The sequence below is a fragment of the Lampetra fluviatilis genome, chromosome 62 (assembly GCF_964198595.1).
Source record: "Lampetra fluviatilis chromosome 62, kcLamFluv1.1, whole genome shotgun sequence".
Taxonomy (NCBI): Eukaryota; Metazoa; Chordata; class Hyperoartia; order Petromyzontiformes; family Petromyzontidae; genus Lampetra; species Lampetra fluviatilis.
In genome coordinates, this window is record NC_136336.1 from 4,205,320 (window position 1) to 4,233,007 (window position 27,688).

At 51.5% G+C, this 27,688-nt stretch overlaps 1 protein-coding gene across 3 annotated transcripts in view; it reads left to right on the forward strand.

Moving 5' to 3' along the window:
- Nucleotides 1-27,688, forward strand: part of LOC144951377 (histone deacetylase 4-like) — a 262,255-nt gene that overhangs the window by 105,249 nt on the left and 129,318 nt on the right. The gene's annotated exons all lie outside the window — the stretch shown is intronic.

A 27,688-nucleotide genomic window follows, 5' to 3' on the forward strand; every position in this document is an offset into this window, starting at 1 on the left:
TGATGATCGTGGTGGTGGTGATGTTGATGATGATAGGTGCTACTCGCTTAAAGCACTTGCCCCTACGGTCTGTTCAAGGCTATACGGCAGGATCTTTGTCTTGTGGCTGAGTCGTGTGTGTGTATGAGCTCTGAGCTCGTGTACCGCTGTGAGCGCTGTTGGGTGTTGGCTGGTGAGTACTGTAGTGTGCGTGTGTGTGTGTACTTGGGGCAGTGCTGTGTCGTGTACGTATGTGCACGCTCGGTGTGAGTTTTGGGGGTGTGTGTGTGTGTGCGCAGACCTGTCAACCCCTTATCAGTGCTCTACCTTATTACGGACCAATTCAGACCCTATTAGTCGCCCTTATAAATCGCAACGTTCATCCTACAAAATCCCATCGCGAAAAGGAAACACAAACAAATAAGACACAAAATATATAGTTGTGTTGCTCGTATTGAAACGTCTGTACGCCGTATTGAAACGGTGACAACTCGGTTTCCCTGTACAAGAATACGGGGTGAAACCGCGATGGTGTGGTGAGTGTGTGTCTGTGTGTGTGTGCGAGCCGGACGGGTCTGGCTTGTCACTCGATTTGTGCAAGGCTCTTTAAGGCACCGCTTGCGGCGGTGACCCCGTTATTCACACGGGCATCGCGGCTCTTTTATAACACTGGTCAACAAAAAAAACTTTTTATTTCTGGCCCTGGACTTTTGCAGCTGTTTTAGACTGATTTCAGAGTGCTGATACCAAATCTGATCTCAGATTTGCTCTATCACATCTCATTTTTTAAATCCTTTATATTAAGTTCGCTTGCTTGCTTGCTTGCGTGCTTGCTTGCTTGCTTAGGACCGTGCAAATCTTTCGGTCGTTTTTTAACCCACTTCCCGTGATCCAATCGAGCTGACATTTTCCACACAGACTCGTTGTGCCAGACAATTATTGTTCGTGAAAAAAAATTCCCAAAATTTTACACTTTTTAGGCAAACATTTTTTATTTTACATATATTCAAATAGAACGCATTCATGGCTTTGGCTGAACGTCAGAGTGTAAGAGCCCAGAGCGTAACCCCTCCACAGGCCGTGGCGGAGTAGCGCAGTTGGTAGCGCCCTCGCTTCCCATGCCAAAGGTCGCGGGATCGATCCCCGCGTCCTCCACAGGCGAATATATTTTTAAATCCTTTATATTAAGTTCGCTTGCTTGCTTGCTTGCGTGCTTGCGTGCTTGCTTGCTTGCTTACGACCATGCAAATCTTTCGGTCGTTTTTTAACCCACTTCCCGTGATCCAATCGAGCTGACATTTTCCACACAGACTCGTTGTGCGAGACAATTAATGTTCGTGAAAAAAAAATTCCCAAAATTTTACACTGTTTAGGGAAAACAAATTAAATATTTAATTACCAATTGCTTAATACTGGCAGACAATCATCTGACCCATAGGTGGCAGCCATCTCAAGCCAGAGGACGAGAAGACTCTAGCCGCCACGCATATAAAGGATTTATAGTGAAAAACTTTGTTTTTACGGGTTTACTTGTATGCTGTCGGCATACCCCATTTTCATTGATTTTTACCCGAAATTAACTCTGTCACTTATGATTGCAAGTTGTTGCGAGTCAGTGACTGCTTTAGTGTTAAATATGGTGCTGTATTTTTAGGATAGTGTGTTTATAATATCATTTTATGTAGATATCCACATTTATTAAATTTTTTCTTCTGCAGTTTTTATTGAAAATGCAATATTTGATATCTCAAAAACGTGATGTGATGGACAAAAACTGATGCCAGATTTGGAATCGGCACCCCAAAATTACCTTAAAACCGTTGGAATACCTTATGCCCGAAAAAGTGTGTTGACCAGTGTTATCTTTATTGGGGTTTTTTTTCTTCTTCACAATAAAGGTGTTGGAGGTTGGATCGCTTAAGTAGAAATGTGTCAATCTTGATTTGAAGCTTTCGTGACTGCAGGAATCCATACTCTTTGGTTCTTTCGGTAAAGTCACGAAATAAAATCGAACAAATCACGACGTTTCGATCGCAACACGAGCCTGATGACGACCGCTTGTGTTGCGATCGAAACGTCGTGATTTGTTTCATTTTTAACTTCGTGACTTTACCGAAAGAACCAAAGAGTATGAATGTGTCGTGAACCTCCACCACCCGACACGGCCACGTCCATGTTTGTCACGTGAACAAACGCTCCAGTTAGTTACGACTTAAGCCCACCGGTGTGTTGGAGAGTAAATCCGTAACATTTACAATGCGGGTTCCGTGACGTTTCGCCGGCGATTACACCAATCGGCATCATCGGGCGCGATTTGCCGGAATAGTGAAGCGATTCACCCGTTTCAGGTCTTAAGTAGAGCAAGACGACGTCATCACAGAACCCATCAGGTGCGGAGATCAGAGGCCGAAGAGGAGGAGGTTCATTGCAATTATGCAATAGATAGTTAGGAATAAGTTAATCAGCATGTGTTTCCTTAATATAAGGTTTTTATTTTTGTTAAATGTGCCGAATTGGGAAGAAAAAAACACTCCCCCCAAATGTCTCCTTGTTATTTTTTTCCCTTGCCCCCGACCCCTTTTGCCTGGGTCTCGTGTGAATGTCTTCACGTGTTTGTTCGGCTGTGTGGTGGAATGCCACGTGACGTGTTCCATGCGGTCTGAGTTTGTGTGGACAGTAGACTCGGTGACTGTCTGCCGTCGGATGATGGTTCTTGTTCGGCGATTGTGGTGTTGTGTCGTGTGTGTGATGGTGTGTTGGTGTGTGTGTAGGTGTTGTGTGTATAGGTCATAGGTGTGTGTGTGTAGGTTGTGTAAAGGGGAGCGGTAGTGTAGCGGTTAGCGCGCTGTGCTATGAACCTGGCGACCCGGGTTCGATTCCCGCTCACGGCTAACACCAGTGACGATTATCTGAACCGGTCCTGGGCCTCCCCTAGGTCGACTCAGCCTTAAATGAGTACCTGGTGCGGTGTGTAAACATCGCCACTGGGGAGACGAAGGCGGTCGGGCGTGGTGCTGGCCACCCACCCCCTCGTGTACCGTTCTGGCCTACATAGGTGCTCGCTAACAGCACTTGCCCCTACAGTTTGTTAAGGCTATACGGGGGATCTTTGTCTTTGTAGGTTGTGTATAGGTGTATAGGTGTGTGGGCATGTGCCGTGCCGGCCTTAATAATTGCTCACGAACAGCACTTGCCCCAACAGCACTTGCCCCAACAGTCTATTAAGTCTAAACGGCGGGGGATATTTGTTGTGGATCCACGCGTTTGGTCTGTGTGGTGTGTTCACGCATGTGCGTGCTGGGGACGGTTCGGGGTTGCAACGTGGGTTTTGGTAAACTTGAATGCGTCAATCAGTACCGACAGCTGTTCGGAGGAGATGTTGCAGCGGTGTTTATAAAGCAACACGTCGTGTATCCTGATTACAGGGACTCTCCTTACGATCGAGTTAGGTTCCAGAGGTTTGTTCGTAAGTCGATTTGTTCGTACGACATGTACAGTAAACACGGGGAATGGCTTTTAAAGTTGTATAATCTCCTGTAGATGTAGATGCCACTGGTTCTTCACGTTCTGTATAAGTAGATGCCACTGGTTCTTCATGTTCAGCAGATGTAGATGCCACTGGTTCTTCATGATCTGCAGATGTAGATTCCACTGGTTCTTCACGTTCTGCAGATGTAGATGCCACTGGTTCTTCACATTCTGCAGATGTAGATGCCACTGGTTCTTCACGTTTTGTATACGTAGATGCCACTGGTTATTAATGTTCTGCAGATATAGATGCTACTGGTTCGTCATGTTCTGCAGATGTAGATGCCACTGGTTCTTCACGTTCTGCAGATGTAGATGCCACTGGTTCTTCATGTTCTGCAGATGTATATGCCACTGGTTCTTCACATTCTGCAGATGTAGATGCCACTGGTTCTTCACGTTCTGCAGATGTAGATGCCACTGGTTCTTCATGTTCTGCAGATGTATATGCCACTGGTTCTTCACGTTCTGCAGATGTAGATGCCACTGGTTCTTCACGTTCTGTAGATGTATATGCCACTGGTTCTTCACGTTCTGTAGATGTATATGCCACTGGTTCTTCACGTTCTGCAGATGTAGTTGCCACTGGTTCTTCACGTTCTGTATAAGTAGATGCCACTGGTTCTTCATGTTCTGCAGATGTAGATGCCACTGGTTCTTCACGTTCTGCAGATGTAGTTGCCACTGGTTCTTCACGTTCTGCAGATGTAGATGCCACTGGTTCTTCACGTTCTGCAGATGTAGATGCCACTGGTTCTTCACGTTCTGCAGATGTAGATGCCACTGGTTCTTCACGTTCTGCAGATGTAGATGCCACTGGTTCTTCACGTTCTGCAGATGTAGATGCCACTGGTTCTTCATGTTCTGCAGATGTATATGCCACTGGTTCTTCACGTTCTGCAGATGTAGATGCTACTGGTTCTTCATGTTCTGTATAAGTAGATGCCACTGGTTCTTCATGTTCTGCAGATGTAGATGCCACTGGTTCTTCACGTTCTGCAAATGTAGATGCCACCACCATTGTGCGGCCGTTTAACTTACGACCCTCGGTCCGAACAGGCAACGGGATATACGGACCAGGTTTGTGTCGTATCTCTGTGAGTTCGTAAGTAGAGGAGTCCCTGTACATCTCAATGAACATTTTCTAAACGCTTCAAATGTGTAAACAAATGACCCCTTCGCTTTTTGCGCCAAGAGGAAAACCCGCCGCTGCTATTTACAGCGACGAAGACTTCGACGGGTACGAACAAAACGGCGCTTGCTGTAATGGGGGGGGGGGGGGGGTGGGGTAAAGAGTGGGTACACGGATCTCTCCTCCGTCTCACGTGATCACCCGGGGGAACGGGTTCGGCCGAGTCGTGCCTCTTGGGGCACAAGGCCACGTGAAGTGCCGCGTCTGCGGGTGGCATTTGTGCCAGTGTGCCCGGCCTTGACATTTTGCCCTCACCGGCTCGGCAAAAAAAATCCACCACCACTCCGTGTCAGTGAGCGCAGCATGTGCGCGTGTGTGTGTAGTAATAATTGTAATGATATTAACAACGACGACGACGACGTCGTTTCCGCCGTGCTCACTGGGCAGCTTCGACAACGGCGGGGTGCGAAATCGGCACGCGGGCGCAGTGCGCCGTGTTGATGATCCCGAAGCAAAGGTGTTGAACCCACCAACAAACACGCATGACCGTGCCCCCCCTCCCCCCCTGCTGCGTCGGTAGTGGTGCCGTGCCACCCGCGCCGTCTAAAAGCGATCGCTGTTTGAAATCCTGTGGTTTTGGTCACTTGGGTGCGTTGAAACAGTTATTCCCATTCGTTTTGAGATTCTTTAGATTCTTTTGCTGGGAAATATTTCCACGTGATAAGCCATTCTCGTTGACCTCTCATTCGTGGCCAGGTCACTTCTGAAAAGTAATTTAATACTTCGGTGGGCTGACTTTTGTTTACTTTTCCTGTACTTTGCACTCCTATCGTGTTTTTGTATTGTTTGTTGCTGTAACGATCTGACCCGCCCGTCCTGGCCATCTGTGAAAAGAGCTTCACGGCTCATCGGATTCCTCCAGTCTAAATACATATTCTGATTGCAGTGCGGGGTAGTATCCATCGCTACAGAACTCTGGTTCAGCTGCTTCGCACTTGGCGGGTGAGGGCAATCTCATCACGGCTTGAGCAGACGCGTTACGAACAATACGCTCACCATCATGGTAATGATGATGATGACGACGATGCTGTCCGCTACAAAGCACGACTATTCACACAAAGGGCCCCGCTGTGGCTCGCGCGCTCACACCGACCACACATGATGTTGGTGACCGTGGATAAGAGTTCATCGCGATGCAGCTGCGTTGAACCATGTTTGCGAAGCGTTCGCCCGAAAACAACGGCTGATCGTAGCCGTGGAACGAAAATAGATTCGGGATTTACGCGGCGTAGGCCACGGGATAAGTCTTCGCAATACGGACCCGACCTGTGGAAATCCGACCTTCCGGAAAAATGCTCCCATAAATCGTGTAAAAAAAATAAATCCGCGGAAATGTGTTTGCGTTAGTTACGTAAGCGCAAGTAGTGCAGCCGCGGTGAGGTTGCGGATGAATGCCACGGAGCGAGGCGTGAGGCGGGGCAGTCTTACGCCTCTTCACGTGAGCTTCACGAGGATGAAGGCATATGGAATTTATCTTGATTTTGGGGGGAAATTGTTCGGTTTCCGACATGCGGAAAATTCGGGTTGCGGATCGCTCTCGGGAACCTAACCCTCCCGTAACCCGGGGACTGTCTGTAATTGAACAGTGGTCCGGTGATTTGTGATTCGTATTTTCTTTTTCTAACGTTGGCAGCTGGGAGGGAAGGCCGAGGCCAGGCACACACGATGGCTTTCGTGATTGACAGTGAGCGGGCCCGACTGGCTGCGTTGTTTCTACGGGTTTAACCTCCACTGCAACGGGGAACCACTGGGACGTGTGAAACTGCCAAGTGGCCCAAACATTTACAATTGTTAGGGGCCTCCTTTTTACTGTGCTGTGGCGTGATGTTTCAGAATGCCAACTCGCCACCGCACGCGTACACGCATCTATCCACACTTTGAGGGCCCGGTTTACTCACAGGCAGCTTACCTGGGTTCGAGCCCAGGACATGGGTGGTGCCCACTCAGCAGCCTGACCTCTTGAGCCACCCGCCCGCGTCCCAAATGAATGACTCCTAAATGGTAACAATCATAATAATGATTATTGTTTTTTTACCCTTCTATCTGGCAACAAAACTGACACCTTTTTTACAAGGAGTCATGTTTGCATAGACCACAATACCTGCAGTTATAATGCAAACAAAAAACATAACTCTGATAATGTGCACTGTCCTTGAAGTTGATTGGTCCACACCCGAGACAGCTTTCTCGGGTGTGGACCAATCAGTTTTGTTGCCAGATAGAAGGGTAAAAAAACAATTATCATATTTTTTACTGGCAAATGAGGTTCCAATGGTATAAATCATAATAATCTACACCTCTTCAAGCGCCTTTCCCCCCCCACACACACACACATCTTCCGATGTATGGCTGATGTAGATGCAGAGCAACATGTACAATTTCACATTCAAGTGGTACACACACACACGCGGCCCACGCCGTTAAGTGAGATATCAAAACAAATGCTATCAACGCGGCGAGCGAACATCAATCGTTGATCTCCCGGTCTGCAGATCAACAACAAAGACAGAGATCCCCCACATAGCATTAACAGAATGTTGGGGCAAGTGCCGTTAGCGAGTTTCACTTAAAAATGCCGGCACGGCACATGAGGGGGTGGATGTCCAACATCACGCCCGAATGCCTTTGTCTCCCCCAGTGGCGATGTTTACACACTGCACCAGGTACTCATTTGAAGCTGAGTCGACCTAGGGGAGGCCCAGGACCGGTTCAGATAATCGTTGCCGTTGTTGGCCGTGAGCGGGAATCGACCTGGGGTCGTTGGGTTCATAGTGCAGCGTAGCGCTAACCGTTAAGCGATAAATCACGACGATTGCTATCAACGCGCGGCGACCGAACATCGATGATGGATCTCGCAGTCTCCAGATCAACAACAAAGACAAAGATCCCCCGAAAAGCCTTAACAGACTGTTGGTGAAAGTGCTGTTAGCGAGCACCAACAACAACAATCGCCACTAAGTGGCGGTGACGTCACCACGGCGCTTGTGCCAGGCTCTGCACGTTAAGGCCACGAGCACCAACATGCACACACACACACATGCAGGCTCACATCAATAAAATACGAACCCCCCCCCCAAAGAAAGTATTCAAGAAACGGAGAACGCCCTAAAAAAACAAGTTGCATCTCAAGGCGCGATTTGAATAAAACAAGGGGGAGAGAGCAACCGAGTGGTGAAAGTGGATTCCAGAGCCCTGGGGCCTCCGTACGTAGCAGTGGCATGGCTCACACGCAGCTCGCACAGCTTGCACCGTCAAAGGCAGGCCCGATCAATCTCACCGGCATACGCCCCACGCACGTTCCCCGTGCCGGCTTGACGCTTTTGTGTCTGTGGTTTTTATTTTATTTCATTCGATGAATTTTTAATCGCCCCAAAAAAACGATATATATACACGTGGGATTTAAAAAGAAAAATGTCAAAAAAGTAAAAACCCAGTGGAAGGACATTGAGCGAGATCACGATGAGTTAGAGCCTTGAGAGTCGGGGGGGGGGGCATGACTCCCCGCTCGGAAGAGAAAGTGAAAATGTGTTCAGGCTCCTCCGCTCACGGAGCCCGCATTCGCCGTGAGCACTTGTCGTAGGCCTGCTCGCTCCCAGTGCCTTTCGCGCGCGTATGGCAAGCCCATTGCCGCGCGGGGCGGCACGCCCGGGTTGGCGTCCCCGAACCCCGTTGCGGACCCTCGGCCAGTTTGCGGCTTTACAAATAGAAAGAGGAACCACACACACACGTGGATTAGCGAACGGCACGCTGGTCCAAAACCCCCTCGGAGAGGTCGCGTCGACTGCCGCTTAAAACAAAGGAAACAAAGGCGCCGTGCTTTGGGTTCCGGGATTCGTTGCTTCGATGTGGTAGGTCAAGGATGGGACAAGCAGAGAGGGGGGGGGGAGCACGCGCACCACGGAGATGGAGCGGTGAAAGCAGCTCTCGTGTGCAGCTCTTCAAGAGCCACTTGGTGACGGCATTTATTAAGGACCCACTGTCTCGATTCGCGTGCATTGCGTGCGGCTCTTAAAAAATATCGAGTTTTTTATTTTTTATTTGGTTACCAACCCCTGCGCTAGATGGATTGCCGCAGGACCTTGTAGAAGATGACTCGGTAGGATAATGCTGATCAACTCGGCGATAATCAATCCAGCATTGGATGATCAATGCAGCATTGGATTGATAAATCCAGAATTGGATTCATGAATCCAGATTAATCATCCAATACCGGACTGATCAATACAGCATAGTATGATCAATATGGATTGCTAATTCAATACAGGATTGATCACCGAATTGATCAGCACTACCTGGTGGAAGATGAAGATGCTTTGAGGAGCATTATTCAGATGCCTACTTGATGGTCCCGTGGGGTAACAGTTGTCACGATGGGTAATAGTTACCGCGCGGGACTTGCGGTCCAAAAAGTTACCGGTTTCATTTGACCTCTGGGGACGGCGCCCCGTAATCTGCCCACTCGGAAGAACGCAACGTGTTGACCGCAGTTAGTCGATGGGGCAGGTCACGTGTGGTGTGTGGGGGGGTAAAGTGTGGGTACTCTAACCTCAACCAAGATGTCTGACTGGTGTAGAAGAGTGCACCAAATAACCTCTAAAGGCGGATTTGCAGAGCTCCGCCTAGTTGAGCTCCCTTCCACCTGCAGTTCCATGAGCAAGCTTTTACAGGACTGCACGGTTAGTGTCCCACCCTTCACAACCTCATCACCTCCCTGTGACCCACCGAGGCCGCCCCTCACCCGTCCCACCTGCCAAGTCTTGCCAGAGTACAGGCGTACATGCCTGTACTGATTTTTGTGTTTAGTTTGTTATCCAACCCCCGCACCATGGTTGGCTACGTACAGTGCGAAAGAGGTTCAACGCACGTACACACACCGCACCTCCGATTAGCACGGTTGGCTACGTGCGATGCGAAAGAAATTCAACGCACGCACATACACCTGCGCTCCAGTTCGAGGCGCGAAAGCGTTTCTTCCGTCCGTCGACGTTGGCGGACGGCGTGCATCTGGGTTTGTTGGCACCGACGGCCGATGGGCGAGTGACGGGACGCCGTTGTCGAGGGAGAGAGACAGAGGAACTCTGCAGCATCGGAGAGAGAGAGACAGAGGCAGTCGTCCCGACGTCGCTCACCGCAATGCTGTAAGCGCATACCAAACCTCCCACACACCCTCGCCAAGAGCATGCCAATTGCCAGCGGGGAGGAGTGCGGTGGGGTGGGTGGGGGTTCAGGGGGTGGAAATAGCACACTAGACGGATGTTCTGGCTGTCCAAAAATAAACAACTTCTTTTTCATTGTTGACGCCCGAGCGTCGTGCCTCTCCGTCACAGACGCTGGCTGTGTTTCGCGAGCAGCGGCGTGTAACCGTGCTGCCTGGGTGAGACACGGCCGCCGGGACCTTTTGCAGGAGACACAGCGGGGTCCTTTGCGGCAGAGACAGCCGGCTCCTTTGCGGGTAGAGAGCCAGGTTCTTTGTGGGAGACAAAACCGGCTCCTTTGCGGGCGACACAGCCGGCTCCTTTGCGGGTGACACGGCCGGCTCTTTTGCGGGCGACACAGTCGGCTCCTTTGCGGGCGACACAGTCGGCTCCTTTGCGGGCGACACGGTCGGCTCCTTTGCGGGCGACATGGTCGGCTCCTTTGCGGGCGACACGGTCGGCTCCTTTGCGGGAGACACAGCCGGCTCCTTTGCGGGCGACACAGTCGGCTCCTTTGTGGGAGACAAAGCCGGCTCCTTTGCGGGAGACACGGTCAGCTCTTTTGCGGGCGACACAGTCGGCTCCTTTGCGGGCGACACAGTCGGCTCCTTTGCGGGCGACACAGTCGGCTCCTTTGCGGGCGACATGGTCGGCTCCTTTGCGGGCGACACGGTCGGCTCCTTTGCGGGAGACACAGCCGGCTCCTTTGCGGGCGACACAGTCGGCTCCTTTGTGGGAGACAAAGCCGGCTCCTTTGCGGGAGACACGGTCAGCTCTTTTGCGGGCGACACAGTCGGCTCCTTTGCGGGCGACACAGTCGGCTCCTTTGCGGGCGACACAGTCGGCTCCTTTGCGGGCGACATGGTCGGCTCTTTTGCGGGCGACACAGTCGGCTCCTTTGTGGGAGACAAAGCCGGCTCCTTTGCGGGCGACACGGTCAGCTCCTTTGCGGGCGACACGGTCGGCTCCTTTGCGAGCGACACAGCCGGCTCCTTTGCGGGCGACACAGTCGGCTCCTTTGCGGGCGACACAGTCGGCTCCTTTGCGGGCGACACAGTCGGCTCCTTTGCGGGCGACACAGTCGGCTCCTTTGCAGGCGACACAGTCGGCTCGTTTGCGGGTGACACAGTCGGCTCCTTTGCGGGCGACACAGTCGGCTCCTTTGCGGGCGACACGGTCGGCTCCTTTGCGGGCGACACGGTCGGCTCCTTTGCGGGAGACACAGCCGGCTCCTTTGCGGGCGACACAGTCGGCTCCTTTGTGGGAGACAAAGCCGGCTCCTTTGCGGGCGACACGGTCAGCTCCTTTGCGGGCGACATGGTCGGCTCCTTTGCGAGCGACACAGCCGGCTCCTTTGCGGGAGACACAGCCGGCTCCTTTGCGGGAGACACAGTCGGCTCCTTTGCGAGCGACACAGCCGGCTCCTTTGCGGGCAACACAGTCGGCTCCTTTGCGGGCGACACATCCGTGCGCTTGTGACACTGTGAGGCTCTGTGTCCCCCCCCATAGCCGAGTCCACGAGCCCAGGCCAGATATCTCGCGTGGCCGTGCCACCCGAGTGGGCATCACTTTCGCGGTTTCCAATTTTTTCGCGTGGCCAATGACGGTGAATTATTTGATGACCACTTGAAATTGTCGAGTGCCGATTCGCTCGGGTTGGGCGTGTAAAACGAATCGATACGACTAAAGTTGTGCTTCATCTTCTTGGTTCTTTCGGTAAAGTCACGTAGAAGGGAAGTAATAAACTAATAAAACATAATAAAATAATTCTCACGACGTTTCGGCCACAACGCAAGCAGCCGTTTTCAAGTGAAAACCAGGTCTGTCGAAGCGACAGCGTCTGAATGAAACACCACCATTCAGACGCTGTCGCCTCGACAGACCTGGTTTTCACCTGAGGACGGCTGCTTGCATTGTGGCCGAAACGTCGTGAGAATTATTTTCTTATGTTTTATTTTTATTATTTTATTACTTCCCTTCTACGTGACTTTACCGAAAGAACCAAGAAGATGAATCCCTGCAGTCACGAAAGAAGCTTTAAATCGAAATTTAAAGTTGTGCTACCTGAGTTGGCTCGCGGACTTGCGCTCCGGCCCGCGCACTCGCAGCGCGGTCGTATTCGTGTCGCTGACGATGTACGGATGGCGCGAGACGGTAGAAGAATCTCAGATGATGTGGAGGTTTGAGTGTCCTGTCCACGCATGCACGTGCTGGCTTTTCTCCTGGCACCCCATTGTCCTCTATATTGAAAAAAAAACTATTTTTTGGGATTGCCTAAATATCCCAAGAAAAGGGGGACACTCTGTAAGAAAAAACTCACTTGGGGGACTTTGTGGATTATACATTTTGCTCCCCTTCCCTGCCTTCTTCCAATTTAACACGTTCATTCGGAGTGGTCAGGTAGGAACTTGGTTGGACAGCGCGGCGTTCAGGGGGGGGGGGGGCAGTTGGATGAGTGGGCATGTTTACCCTTCCCCCCCACCCTCCCCGACATCGTCAACCAATCGCGGCGTTGCTCGGTGTTCGGTGGGGAGGTGCATGGGTGGGCGGAATTCCGGATATGCACGACAGACAGACAGACAAATAATCCCTGGTGGTGGGCAGTGTGGAACCTGTTGTTCCTACCTGTATGGCTCGCAGTGTTGACCCGTTACAGAGTGGTGGGGCTTAGTGGTTGGGGCACTGCTCCGTGAAGCCGGAGACCTGAGTTTTATTCCCCGGCCATGGCTAACGTCAGCGGCAATCGTGAACCGGCGCTGACAGCGTGACGAGGTCTGGTCAAACGACTCGCGTGACTGACGTGGCATGGCGGAGGCATTTATCCAGCTGTGGTTTGACTAAAGGCTGTAACCATTGGAACCTCATTTGCCAGTAAAAATATGATAATTGTTTTTTTACCCTTTTATCTGGCAACAAAACTGACACCTTTTTTACAAGGAGTCATGTTTGCATAGACCACAATACCTGCAGTCATAATGCAAACAAAAAAGACAACTCTGATAATGTGCAATCAACTTCAAGGACAGTGCACATTATCAGAGTTGTATTTTTTGTTTGCATTATGACTGCAGGTATTGTGGTCTGTGCAAACATGACTTCTTGTAAAAAGGTGTCAGTTTTGTTGCCAGATAGAAGGGTAAAAAACCAATTATCATAAAGGCTGTAAATTTTTGTATAATAATATTCACTAATAGTTTCAGTGCTTCAGTTGGAAAGATTAAGTATTGTGAGACCCCGCTGGTTTTCTGCGCCCCAGGAGAGACCCGCATGCCTCGTGCTTCTGCCCCAGAATTCTGGGCAAATTCCCCGACGCGTCACTCTCATCTATAAACCGCTTCTAACGCCTCGCTTAACTTGAGCACGGAATTTCAGTTAGGTTTGTCTGTTCTTGTACCAAGGTGACTGGCTGATAGATTCAATGCTGAAATCTCATTGGTTGAATTAATGTTTTAATGCTGAATGCTGATTGGCCGAATTAATGTCTGAATGATGAAGTCTCATTGGCTCCTTGTTTTGCTGTTGGAAGTCTCATTGGCTGAATGTTTTAATGCTCGATATCATTGGCCGAATGTATTTTTGCTGAACCCCGATTGGCTGAACAGTTTGTAACCGAACATGATGGGCTAACCGTTTTAATTATTCCGAACCCTAATCAGCTTTATGTCTTGATTCCTGAAGCCCGATTTGGTTGAGTGTATTCATGCTGAATCCTATTGGCTGAACATTTGAACAGTGAACCCCCCGATTGGCTGAATGCTGTAACGCTGAACCCCCAGATTGGTTGAATTTGTCCCCGGCCGCCCCTCTCTCTCCCACCGCCGTCACGTGTCAGAGCTGTCAAGTGCTTTTTTGTGTCCTTTGGAGCTGCAGGCGGGAGCGGGGGGGGATTTGGGCTGACTCTTTAATTAAAAAGTACCGTTGACCTTTTAAAAGTTTTCCGCCGCATGTTCGTCGCCGATCTAATGTGACACTTACACGGGAGCTCCCGGGCGACTTCAAAGCGTGGAAAATGTAAGAGGCAGAACAATCTTAAGAGTAGGAGTTGACAAAAAAAATCCTCGATGGAGATGAAAGAGGAGGTGGTGGTGGGGGGGGATTGTATCATGCCTATCGTGCGAGGGCGGTGCCACGTTAAGCCGTAATTACAGCGCGCAGGGATTTGAAAATTTATATTTTATATTATTTATTTTTGAAAGGAGGGGGGGGGGGCGAGGTGCGGATATTTTTCTCGCTTCTTTGAACGTGCGGGAAAGGTGTAGGGTCAAGTGTTTGGGGCAAACGAGGCGTGTTCAATCCTCTCCTGCTCAAGGGGCTTTGAACGACGCTCGGCTCCGAGTTCTGGACGTAGTTTGCCAAGGTGGGGGGGGGTGTTGAAACGGTGCGGGCGCGATCATTTCGTCTGCACAGTCTCGCCACGAATGAACCGCGATACCTCGCCGATCTTGTCAAGGAGCAATAAAACCATCGTCACGTCAACTCCGGTCGTCATCGTAGCAGCAGCAGCAGCGGCGGCGGCTATTGGCTGGCCATCGAACAAACACGGTGGTGACCGCATCGTGCGGCGCATTCAGAAGCGCTTCCGCGGCCGTCTGGAACGCTCTCTTCTTTCCGATATGAGGAAACCACTGGGAGCTGTGCACTTTTGAATCATCTACATTGACAAACTCGACTTGAAGCTTTCGTGACTGCAGGAATTCATATTCTTGAAAATAACAAAATAATGTTAATTTTGTTATTTTCTTTGAACCCATCTACGTGACTTTACCAAAAGACCCAAAAATATTGACTAACTAATTTCTTGAACTACTTTTTGCATGTTCAGTTTGTTGTCCTTCCACCACACCTTAGATTAGCATGGTTGGTTACGTACGGTGCGATCAAAGTTCAGCATACATTTAACGTACATCTCGCAACCGAGATCGTTTGTTGAACGTTCGTTGTGTTATTCCCGTTGAATACAAAATCAGCTTTCGCGAGCATCTGGCTCAGCATGGCCGGCTTGGGGTATAGTGGGGGGGGTGGGGATTGCAATGGGGGGGGGGCAATGCCACGTACCTCCAGCCACCTTTGCCTCCGCAATGCTGTCTGGGCTAAGTGTACCGTGATTCTGTACCGCATCATCTCCCGGTGATTTAATACATTTTCGCGATTCTGCAGCGGGTATTGGATTGAGCGATTGATTTATTTTATGTATTTCGCTCCGAATTTTTCACGATTTCCTTTCCCGTGCGCTTGGTACACGAGGATTTCTCCACGACTCTGTTCTGTCCGCCTGATGATGCTGGTTGTTGTAATCACCGGCGAAACGTCACGGTAACTAAATTGTAAATGTTGCAGCGGGTTTACTCTCCAACACACAGCTGGTTATTGCCGTACGAGTAACAAATTGGCGCACGTGTTGTTGACGTGACGAATCTTACCGGGTGGTGGCAGGTTTAAATGACACATTTATATTTACGCGTTCTGACCCAAAATTAAACTACCTATTACGGATAATATTAGTCGCGTAAGCCGATGACGACGTGTTAAACCTCGTACAGTTTTGTGCACCGATTTGACCTCGGTGTGTCATGTTCACGTCTAATTTGCTTGCGATTTGCATACGTTTATTTTCAGACGCACGCATTCTATTGGGTATGTCCCGAGTGGAAGAATCCATTTGTAGTCCGTGCATCATCACGCCTTCTTCTTGACCACTGCACTTTTGATTAATTTAAGGCCGAGTCAGCCTGGAGGACACTCAGACTTGCTCCAAAGCTAATTGTAAGTGTAACACTATACTGTTCTTGGCGGGGAATGGAAATAGTCGGGTTTTCTGGGATTAGAGCTCGTTAATTTTTGTTAATCTGATTATGTACCGCTTGGTTTTCATTGGTCGCAAGTTTTTCATTGGTCGCAGTGGCCTTTCGTGACCAATATTATTGATAATACAGATCTTTTGGGTTCCATCGCGTTTAATGCAAATGTGCCGTTAACCCACGGCCACCCGTTACAGCCAATTAGGAAGGTTTGTCACGTGAACAAAATGGGCCAATCTTGCTCTATTCAAGGCCGGAAGCAGGAAGACTTCTTAATAATTCCGGCAACTCACCTGATAAAGCTGGTTGTAATCACCAGTGAAACGTTGCACTCAAGTTTTAATGTTGTGGGTTTACTCTCCAAGGCACCGGTGTGCAAAATTAATAGCTGATTGGTACGTTTTGTCGACGTGACAAACCTTGATGTATGTCTGGTGGTGGTGGTGGTGGGTTCACGACACATGAACATTTACGCGATCTGAATAAGCGCCAAGCAAGTGGGTAGGATGCGCCAATCCCGTGCGATGGAAAGGCATCGAAACGCGTGCGTCACAATTTGCGGATTTTAAAATACAACTTTTATTCACCTTTGTTGGGCGCAATGGAATCGGGTTCATGCGCAGGATCGCGCGCGAGAGGTGGTGAGGCCTTCATCCAGCAGTGGATTGAGCGTGGCCGCTGACGACGCGGACGGTGATGATCAATGGGCCTCGCGTCACGCGTGCATCACGAGGCGCGCTGCTGGAGTCGATTCTCGAGTCGATTCGCGACCCCGAATCGCAACAATTCATCTCGTCGCTAATAAAAAAAAACAGAAACCTCCCAAAAAGCGTCGGGTTTTATTTCTCCAACTAAGCGGGGGGGGTGGGGGGAGGTTAACCATGACGTTGGTGGCAAAGTATTTTTGGACCTCGTTATTTTACATCACACGCGTACGCAGACACGTGCGGGCCCATGTACGTAGACACGTGTTGGACCGATCGGTCACGGTTCCACAGCGGGGTCCCAAGAGCCGTAATCGTGAAGGCAACGACGCTGTAAACTCCTCGCTATCGCCACGCTCGCTCTCTCTCGCTCGCCCGCTTGCACGCCAGCAACAAAAAAAAACGCACGCACGCACACGCAGCCTTGACGCAGGCGCTGACCTTGCGTGACACCGTTTGAACGGCGATACATTTCGCTGTCCAAATCCAGCCCTGAAATATGCACAGCTGTGCGCAGCGCCACTCTCCGAGCCGCTTGCTCCACAATGCTCCGCCTGTGTGAGTGTGTGTACTGTGTGAGTGTGTGGTGTGTGTACTGTGCGAGTGTGTGTGTGTTCTGTGTTTTGTGTACGGATGGTGGCGGTGAGGCCACCCGAGTTCGATTCCCGCTCTCGGCCAACACCAGTGACGATTATCAGAACCGGTCCTGGGCCTCCACTAGGTGGACTCGGCCTCAAATGAGTACCTGGTGTGGTGTGTAAACATCGCCACTCGGGAGACAAAGGTGACCGGGTGTGGTGCTGGCCACCCACCCCTGTTGTGTGCCGTACCGTGCCTTCGGATTTGGCACGGTACGTAAAATACAGAATTTAATATCTGGTACAAAAGATGCGTTACCGAAGCTATCAACAGAAGGTGTGTACAGGATTAACTGCACGTGTGGTAAATGTTATGTTGGGCAATTAGGACGAATGATCAGCACGAGACTAAAAGAACATCCGAGAAATATTAAATTCTCCCAGCTGTCAGCTGTAGCAGAACACGCGTGCCAACAAGGACACTCAATTGATTTTGATAATGTTGAAGTTTTGTGCAAAACTAGCTACTACTGGCCAAGACTAATTAGAGAATCTATTGAATTTGAAAGAAATCAAAATAACTTTAACCATTCGGATAGCTACCGCCTTAGTGTTGCGTGGAAGAGAATCATCAAAAAATACATTATTTAAATGCATGCCTACAGGAAGGACAAGTTCAAAGGGCTCGCTTTAATGCACATGCATAATGTACATTGCCTCGGTAACCCCCCCCCCCCCACATTGTGCAAGAGCGCAGAAGCGTGGTCAACACATCTACGCCTCTATATAAGGAACGAAACAGGTGGACTTCTCCACAAATCTGGCTGTTGCCTGATGAAGCTAGTTGTAATTACTGGTGAAACGTCGTACTCAGATTGTAAATGTTGTGGCTTGGCTCTCCAACACACCGGCGTGCTGTACGAGTGATGAATTGGCCACGTTCTGTTTACGTGACAACCCTTACTAGTTGGCTGTGTCGGGTGGTGGCGGGTTTTAATGACACATTTATATATTTACGCGATCTAACCCAAAAACCTCTATTATGGATGATATTGGTCGCGAAAGCCTACGTGTTAAACTTCATAGGTGCTACTCGCTAACAGCACTTGCCCTAAAAAGTCTGTTAAGGCCGTACGGGGAAATCTGCGTGCGTCTACAGCACTGTGTGCATCGGCCAGTCATCTCAGGCGGTCAACCCATGGCACCTCGGTCTCTCCCGTGACCTGCCAGCGGGCGTTCGACACTTCACGTGGCCTTAAAGTGCGCACAGCCTGGTACAAGCCCCGTGGTCACGTCACCGCCGCTTTGTGGCGAATGGCGGTTGTTGTTGTTACAGTCCTGTGTCTATAAAACCCCGTGCAGAATTGTGGGGGGGCAGGTGGGGGGGGGGCAGCCATTGTCGCGGGTGGCAAACCGCGAGCACTGAGCGGCGGCCGAGCGTTGAGCGTTGAATTCCTTTCGACGTGGAGGAGGAACGAATGCGGTGCTGGAATTGTGCCTCAGCGTTCGCGCGCTCATCCTCGCCGCTGGTGGCCACCACCGCCGTCGTGACCGCCGCGTGCCGCGCCCACCCTCACCCCCCTCCACAACTCCGGAACAACTCCCTCCCCAGGCAACTCCACCCGGTCGCTTCTCTCTCCCCGTCCGCTCTCAAGTCTCTCCTAAGAACCCTTCCTCTTCAGCCACCGCTTCTCCTCCTCCTCCTCATTCACGGCTTTTTTTTTTACGATCAGTGGAAACAAGAAGATGCTCGGTGTAATCGGCACTTTGCTTCGTTCATCTTTTCGTATTTTTTTTTGACTTTGCTTTATGTAAACCCCCACCTCTCGCTCACTCTCTCGCCCACTCTCTCGCTCACTCTCTCTCGCCCACTCTCTCTCGCTCACTCTCTCTCGCTCACTCTCTCTCGCTCACTCTCTCTCGCTCACGCTCGCTCACTCTCTCGCCCACTCTCTCTCTGGCTCTCTCTCTCGCTCTCTCTCGTTTTGCACGCAGCCCTTCTCGCAGTCCGACGGCCTCTCTCTCATTCCCTTGCTCGTTCTGTCCCGTCCCTTCACCCATCCCGTTCTCTAAACGTCGCCGCAGATTGCTCTCAAGCAGTAGCAATAATGTCGACGCGTTTGTTCATCGCGTGGCGACTTTATCAGTCGGGTGAAGGAGGGTGCATAACACACACACACACGGAGACTCTGACCGAAACATTGATTGTAATATCAAGTCGAAGCAAAGTCCTCACTCAAATGAGTGTTGATACAGCCCAGGGCCCGTGGTGCGAGTCGTACACTCCGCTTGCAACGGCGCGAGTCTAACTCGAGGACAACCGCGGTCGGATTCCCCCGCCACGCCGGTATTCCATGTGAACCGGGAGCCACCCTCCCAGCCACCCTGTCAGCTACCCAGCCACCCTGTCAGCCACCCAGCTACCCTCCCAGCCACCCTCCCAGCCACCCTCCCAGCCACCCTCCCAGCCACCCTCCCAGCCACCCTGTCAGCTACCCAGCCACCCTCCCAGCCACCCTCCCAGCCACCCTCCCAGCCACCCTGTCAGCCACCCTGTCAGCTACCCAGCCACCCTGTCAGCCACCCAGCCACCCTCCCAGCCACCCTGTCAGCCACCCAGCCACCCTCCCAGCCACCCTCCCAGCCACCCTCCCAGCCACCCTCCCAGCCACCCTGTCAGCTACCCAGCCACCCTCCCAGCCACCCTCCCAGCCACCCTCCCAGCCACCCTCCCAGCCACCCTGTCAGCCACCCTGTCAGCTACCCAGCCACCCTGTCAGCCACCCAGCCACCCTGTCAGCCACCCAGCCACCCTCCCAGCCACCCTCCCAGCCACCCTCCCAGCCACCCTCCCAGCCACCCTGTCAGCTACCCAGCCACCCTCCCAGCCACCCTCCCAGCCACCCTCCCAGCCACCCTGTCAGCCACCCTGTCAGCTACCCAGCCACCCTGTCAGCCACCCAGCCACCCTCCCAGCCACCCTGTCAGCCACCCAGCCACCCTCCCAGCCACCCAGCCACCCAGCCACCCACTATCACTTCCCATTTTGAGCCTGGCCAGCACAAGCGGCACTTGACCCGGCAGTCCACACCGCACCGAGGGAGACGCCTCTTATCTCATCTCCAGCGTGTCACGGCTAAGTGAGCGAACAAGTCATGCACGTGCATGTGCTGCGTTGCACCTGGCGCAGCGCTTCCGCGCCCACGCCCCACCAACCCCATCCAGCTGAGTTGGATTCCCAGCCACGGCTCGCATCAGTGGCGAGCAATGTCTGATCCGGTCCAAGAGGCGGGGGGGGGGTTAGGCATCCGCTGGGTCAAATCGGCCTTAGGTTGGTGACTGGCGCGTTGTGTAAATAGCCAGCGTTAGCGGGAGACGAAGCGGGGCCGGGTGTGCTGCTTTGCCACATCGCCCCTCTTTCTTGCTCGGCCAGTCTTCAACCCTTTCCCGTTCCCGAGACGTCTGCAAGTCGCAGGGTGTGGTGGTCCCTTTCACCGGCAGATCTCGGAACGCGCGAGCGGCCTTGGCGTTAATTGAATTTCGAGAGGCGTAAGTAGCGCCGCTGTTTTTAAAGATGTTGGTGCTCACCGCGGAGAACCGTAGCGACTCGACCGCTGCACTCTCCGATAGCCGGCGCCAAACTGTCCCACGCGCCCTCCCGCCCTCTCGCATGACCCTGCTGGAGCCTCGGTGCCGATGAAGTTATTTTACACCATTGGAACCTCATTTGCCAGTAAAAAATATGAAAATTGGTTTTTTACCCTTTTATCTGGCAACAAAACTGACACCTTTTTTTTTACAAGGAGTCATGTTTGCATAGAGCACAATACCTGCAGTCATAATGCAAACAAAAAACATAACAATTATCATATTTTTTACTGGCAAATGAGGTTCCAATGGTGTAAATGCTTGCCCTGAGCTCTCATACTCTGATGGTGCATTGTCTTTGAGTTGTGCGCCTTTTGGCGTCATCTGGTCCAACACCATGTAAGACTAGGCTCTAAGGAAAGCTGTCTCGGGTGTGGACCAATCAACTTCAAGGACAGTGCATACATTATCAGAGTTATGTTTTTTGTTTGCATTATAACTGCAGGTATTGTGGTCTATGCAAACATGACTCCTTGTAAAAAAAAAGGTGTCAGTTTTGTTGCCAGATAGAAGGGTAAAAAAACAATTATCGAAGTTATGTTAGTTTTGTTTTTTCCCGGTTCCATTCCGATTCCATCTCGATGGCTCACACATCCGTCATCGGCACGGAATCGGAAGAAAAAGCAACGATGTACGTCATTGGAATGTTACAGTGGGTTAGTAGGTGCTCGCTAACAGCACTTTCCCCAACAGACTGTAATGGTTTGTGTCTTCGCATGTCGGTATGTATGTATATGTACTGTAAATACGTGGACAGCGGGTAGTTTGCATTTGTTTGCATGTAGATATTACAGCACATGCAAAGGCCACGCTGGATTTTAATATTAAAAACTTGCATGCGCGCTGCCGATACTTCGACACACATATTACATAATGGATACTGAACATGGAGACGACACACACACGCACGCAACATATTATACCATGTACAGCCAGCAGTGTGTATGTACGTGGTATATGTTGTTTGTGCATGTATATATTACGTGTCTTTTTTAAAGGTGTTTGTGTGTTATATGTGTGCAACTATGTTGCATGTGTGTTGTTTGGATGCATATCCATTGTGTGCATGTGTGCGCTTATACGTCATATTTATGCGTTGTGTGTGTGTACGTCTTACATAGTCGCTCGCTAACAGCCAGAGGTGTGGATTCGAGTCATGTGACTTGGACTCGAGTCAGACTCGAGTCATGAATTTGATGACTTGCGACTCGACTTGGACTTGCATAACAATGACTTTGTCCCACCTATGAGATGTGGACTCGAGTCATGTGACTTGGACTCGAGTCAGACTCGAGTCATGAATTTGATGACTTGCGACTCGACTTGGACTTGCATAACAATGACTTTGTCCCACCTCTGCTAACAGCACTTGCCCCAACAGTCTTGTTAAGTCTATCGCGGGGTTTCATTTTGTCTGTGTGTGTGGATACGCTGTGTGTGCAAATACGTCGCGTGTGTTATCTATGTACTGTTATGTGTGATGTATATACATTATGCGTGTGTGTGTGCACGCGCGTGTATGTGTGTGCGCGTGTTTATAGTTGTGGTAATGAATGGCTGAGGAAGGAAACGCCCCAAGTGTGTGCCCCAGTCCTTCCTTCCTACCTGATTAACCCATTCCCTCCCCCTCTGTCTGTACACCCCCCCCCTGCCCGGACCCCCCCCCGCCCTACCCAGGCTGCCCCCCACTCCCCACCCTCATCCCGTCGAGCAAAATAAGTCGGGGCCATTGTGAGCCGCTCCGGACACGTTTCCGACTTGCTTAGCACTTAGCGGCGCAGAATGTTTGCGATGCGATACGCTGGCTTGATGGATTTTTCGCGGATCCGGAGGCTTTCGGTGTTTACCGAGCGAGCGAGTCGGGGGAGCGCGCCACTCGCTCAGCCGAGTGCACGTTGGTTTTGACATCTATAAATAAAATGTATAAAACTACGAACAAATTTTTTATTTCGCCATGTAAATGCCCACTGGAGCTGTGTAGTGGCCTGGCCACAAATGATAGCTCAACGAAGTGGCTTATCATCATTGTGTGGAAATTTGTAGCAGCAGCCAAATACTCTAAACGGGTGTTTCTAAATCAGGAGGGGAAAAACCAAAGCACCCGGAGAACAATCCAAGCGACCCCGGAGGGAAAAACGCACGCAAACTACAAATATCTTCTTGGTTCTTTCGGTAAAGTCACGTAGAAGGGAAGTAATAAAATAATAAAAATAAAACATAATAAAATAATTCTCACGACGTTTCGGCCACAACGCAAGCAGCCGTCCTCAGGTGAAGACCAGGTCTGACACTGTCTCCCCAACAGACCTGGTCTTCACCTGAGGACGGCTGCTTGCGTTGTGGCCGAAACGTCGTGAGAATTATTTTATTATGTTTTATTTTAATTATTTTATTATTTCCCTTCTACGTGACTTTACCGAAAGAACCAAGAAGATGAATCCCTGCAGTCACGAAAGCTTTAAATCGAAATTTAAACTCCAAATATATAGCAGGCGTCGGAATCGAACCCACGACCTCCTGTATACCGGGCGAGGTCGTTAACATCTCGCCATCGTGGCACCCTCGAAGTGTGGACGTCTGTGGAAAAAGAGCTTCATAGCTAATCGGATTTCTCCAGGACAAATACACATTCTGACATTCCCGTTTTAACCTCTGGGTGGTGCCTCTTGCATTGCTCCATGTCACGGTTGCCATGGCGTACGGGGGAGTTGACACCGTGGCGTGTTTAGCGCGCTGCGTTACGAAACCCGACGACCCGAGTTCGATTGCCGCACGAGGCCAGCGTCAACACCAGTGACGATTTTCCGACCAAGAGTTTAGTGCCGGTGCGATGTGGATATATTGGAAAAAATGGGGGCGACAAAGGCGGTCGGGCCGTGGTGCTGGCCGCACGCTCATGCGGCGTGCCGTTACCGGCTTTCGTAGGCCCTCGATAGCAGCACTTGAAAAAAAAGTCTGCGAAAGCTATGAGTGGGGGGGGGGGTGATATTTGTGTTTGTGATGTCTCGACCGTCTCGATAGTTAGGCGAGTAGCGATCACTCCTCCGTATGGGGGGCGGGGAGGAGTGTCGGTGAAGCGGGTTGAGGACCACGTGGTGGGAATTCGGAGAAGACTTGCTTTCGGCCGCCCTGGGAACGTGGAATTTCCCACCGCTGGCTCCAGGACCCACGAGCTGCGGATGAGCGCTGGCGCTCAAGTTAGGGTGTCGGCCGCACTGGCGCTGTTTTCATTGTCTCTGCGTAGCCACGGTGGAGGGGGGGGGGCAGGCGGAGCTGTATCTCGCCCTACTCTCCAGGCTCTTGAGCCCCCCACTGCAGTAGCGTTAGACGCTGACTTGGGGGTGCAAGTGGTGGGATGTACACACCGGAGGTTGCGGCAAGCCCCGTCCAACGCGTGCGGGGTGACGTGCCAAATCACGTGCCGCTCGCCTGCCCTTCATCGCCTGACGCTCTCGCCTCAACCAGCACTCATCACTCGCTCGCCATCACCTCACCTGACACCACTCACCAGTCCATCACCTCAACTGGCACTCGCATGTAATCATCACCTCACCCTGACACCAGTCATCTTTCTCACCCGATGCCACTCACCAGCCATCGCTTACCGCGGCACTATTTCAGGGGCGCATCTCTGCCGCGTTGAGCGATGAATTGCCGCGTGCCGTTTATCGTTTGCCGCGCCTGTTGCCAAAAATGCCCCTTGAGCTGTAAATTCACAGCTCCGGCGCTGCGCGGTGCCCCGTGCCAGACGCCGTCGCGACAGCCGTGGCGCTGTCAGCGCCGGGCAGCCAAACTGCTCAGCTAGGCCGCACCTCCGATTAGCACGGTTGGCTACGTACGGTGCGAAAGAAGTTCAACGCACGTACATACGCCCCACCTACGATTAATTCGGTGGCTACATACGGTGCGAAAGAAGTTCAATATACATACAACATACATAGCTTGTCTCCATTATCTACTACTTTCGCACCGTACGTAGCCAGCCGTTCTAATCGGACGTGTTGATTCTAAATGTGGAGGGGAAAACTGGAGGACCCAGAGAAAAATCCACGTGACCACGGCGAGAGAGAGAGAGAACGCACAGACTCCAAATAAACAGCAGGCGTCAGGCTCGAGATGGAACCCACGACCTCCTGTAGACCAGGCGAGGGAGTTAACATCTCACCACCACGGCGCAAGAGGGCAAGAGGCCGTCTTCGCGGCGTCCGGCTCAGTGTTGCGTGACAAGAAGTAACATTTTGTTCTCCCGCCGTCCCTCGGAGGGAGCTCGCGATTGCCCCGCGTTCAACTCGCCGCCGCCGCCGCGTAATTGCGTGGAAAACACACGCGGGGTAAAAATAGAGCACGTCAGTGGCACCGAGCGCTTATCGGGCAGCGCAGATCGGGGCTCCGAGGCAATTTAACTCGTCCAGACATCGCCCGTGAAAGTTCACGGTCCAGCCTTCCTCACTCCCTCTTTTTTTGTTTTCGAGCAGAAGAAGCAAAAAATGCCCGGTAATTCGCCACTTTGCTTAGTTTTTTTATACAAAAAATCTCCCCCTCTCCCTCCCCTCCCCTCCCCCCTCCCCCCTCCCCTCCCACTCCCCCCACAGCCCCTGTCAGACGTGACCCCAAGTCCACGCGTAGGCCATCGAGCGAACCAAGTAGTGAGGCGTGGTGATCGCGGTCCCTGGTGCAAAGGGATTGAATTTACAACTAAACTAAAAAAAACTATTTTTTTTATTTTACCAGGTAAGACCGACTGAGCTGTAGCTCAGCGGGCCCTTACCTGGTCGAATAAAAATGGTATCGAGATGAATTTATAAAATTACACATCCTTGACGACTCCGCACCAAGTGGTCCCGTCTGACCTCACGGTTGTTCTGTCACGAAACGTTTAACGCCGATGATGGAACGGTCGATGCAAAAGATGGGCAGGAACTGAGCTGATACGATTTCACGATAACGATTAATCCCACTTTACCAACGGAGTTGTTGTCAGGTCGATTATAATGTTTATCTTGTGCTCGTTTCGCTATCGGTAACCACTGCGCTGCATTAATCTGGGACAAAAATATATTATAATTAATAATAATTACTCCGTTAAACAACAGCAGATTGGGAAAAAAAAAACTCCTCTGGAAAAAAAAAATATTGACTGCGCAGTACCGATTGTTGCAGCGGCAGTTTAATTTTAGTCGTGCTCTTTGTGGTTTAAACCACACGGCAGCGGGGTTAACAACATGAGCATGCGCACGTATGCACTTGCGCACGCACGTACACACACCTGACGATCTGAAACGAGCGCCGCTTGGCAAGAAAGCGCGCGGCCCCCCCACCCCCCCGTGCGCCCTCTGCGTTTTGAAACGCGTGTTTTTTGTGTGCGTGCGTGTGTGTGCGTGCGTGCGTGTGCGTGCGTGCGTGCGTGTGTGCGTGTGCGTGCGTGTGTGTGTGTGCGTGCGTGTGTGTGCGTGCGTGTGTACGCGTGTGTGCGTGCGTGTGTACGCGTGTGTGTGTGTGTGTGTCGACGATCGAGAATGGGAGCGGCGGAGCTCCTCGCCTCACAGGATTAAGGAGCTTTGTGCGCACGTTGTGCGAACGTGTGCTCGCTCGCTCGTTCGTTCGCTCTCTCGTTCGCTCGAGCATGCATGCGTGCGCGCTCGTTTATCTCTGCCCGCGCTCGTCAAACGTGAGCGCGGGCACTCGCGTTGCACGTATGTACGCTGAACTTCTTTCGCACCGTACGCAGCCAACCGTGTTAATCGGAGGTGCGGTATTGTCGCCGCCCGCTGGACGGTGTTGATTGCCCAGTGGGTGGCGACACCGACCGTCAAACATCAAGTTCGCCGAAGGTGCACGAGGGTCCTGCGCTGGGATGTTTGACCGACAAGAATTACGTCGTCAGTTGTTGTTTCATCGACGGGAGGAGACTTGTTCGCAACACAAGCGACCGTCTTCAGGCGAGAGAACAAACAAGATTTATTTAGGCCTGAATAAATTAGCGGACAATAATAGCACACACCTGTCCCTCCATCATCATCGTCACCGCGATCCATGAGCAGATCGCCTGGAGGTGTCCACCGCACATTTCGTCATTTGTTTCCACTGCCCCTCCACATGGACAAATTAAAGTTTTTGTTTCGCAGCCCTTCAGCCACGCGACCTTCTGGGAGTGGCGTAATTTTAAAGCAGCGTTGATTCGACACGAGCAACGTATTTGACCGGTTTGTAGCACGTCCGCTCATGGGCAGAGACTCGCTCGAACCATTGGTGGTGAACTTTCACGAAAGTTTGTCCGCAAGAACCCCACTCGCTGTAAGATATGCATCCTAGTCGAGCACAAACAAATATAATAAATAAACCAAAATGTTTAAATATTTTATATCTCGCATGCACGGCGTGTACAGGGGGTGCCGCGTGGGTGTAAATATGCGCGTGCACTCGCTGTGTGTGTGTGTGGAATTGCTGACAACGGGCTTTCGCGTGGCGTGTAACGCACACCTGCCCGGTTCACCTGAACAATCGGGGCATAAATAAATAAGCGGCGCTTCGTAGGAAATGGCAACTCGAACCGTGTCACCTGGCCCCCCGACCTCCCAACTCTTAATTTAATTTTGGCCGCTGCAATTACGCTCGCTCGCTCGTCTTCCACACGGAGTTACGCGGCACAGCGTAAGCCTGCGACGATCCCCGCACCGCCCCCCCCCCCCCCATCGATGAGTCGCCCCGAGCAGATTTGACGGTGACGTTCATATCCTGGAGCGCCTCCGTGGTGGTGCGATGGGTCACACCCAGCACTTTCCTGCGCAGAGGTCGCTGGTTCGGTCTTCCGTCCGTCTGAAACGACGGGGCAGGTTTCTTACCTCCTACCCCCCCCCAACCGCCCGCGACCGCCACCTCTACCCACCCAGCAGCATAAATGCGTACACCACGGTTAGGCGGTCGGCAGGATCGCGCGTGGTGCGGAATAGTGCGGGTACCACCACTTGGCGCCTTTTGGCATCATCTAGTCGAACACTGTATGAGACTCGGCTCTAAGGAAAGCTGTCTCTGGTGTGGACTAATCAGTTTCAAGGACAATGCATAT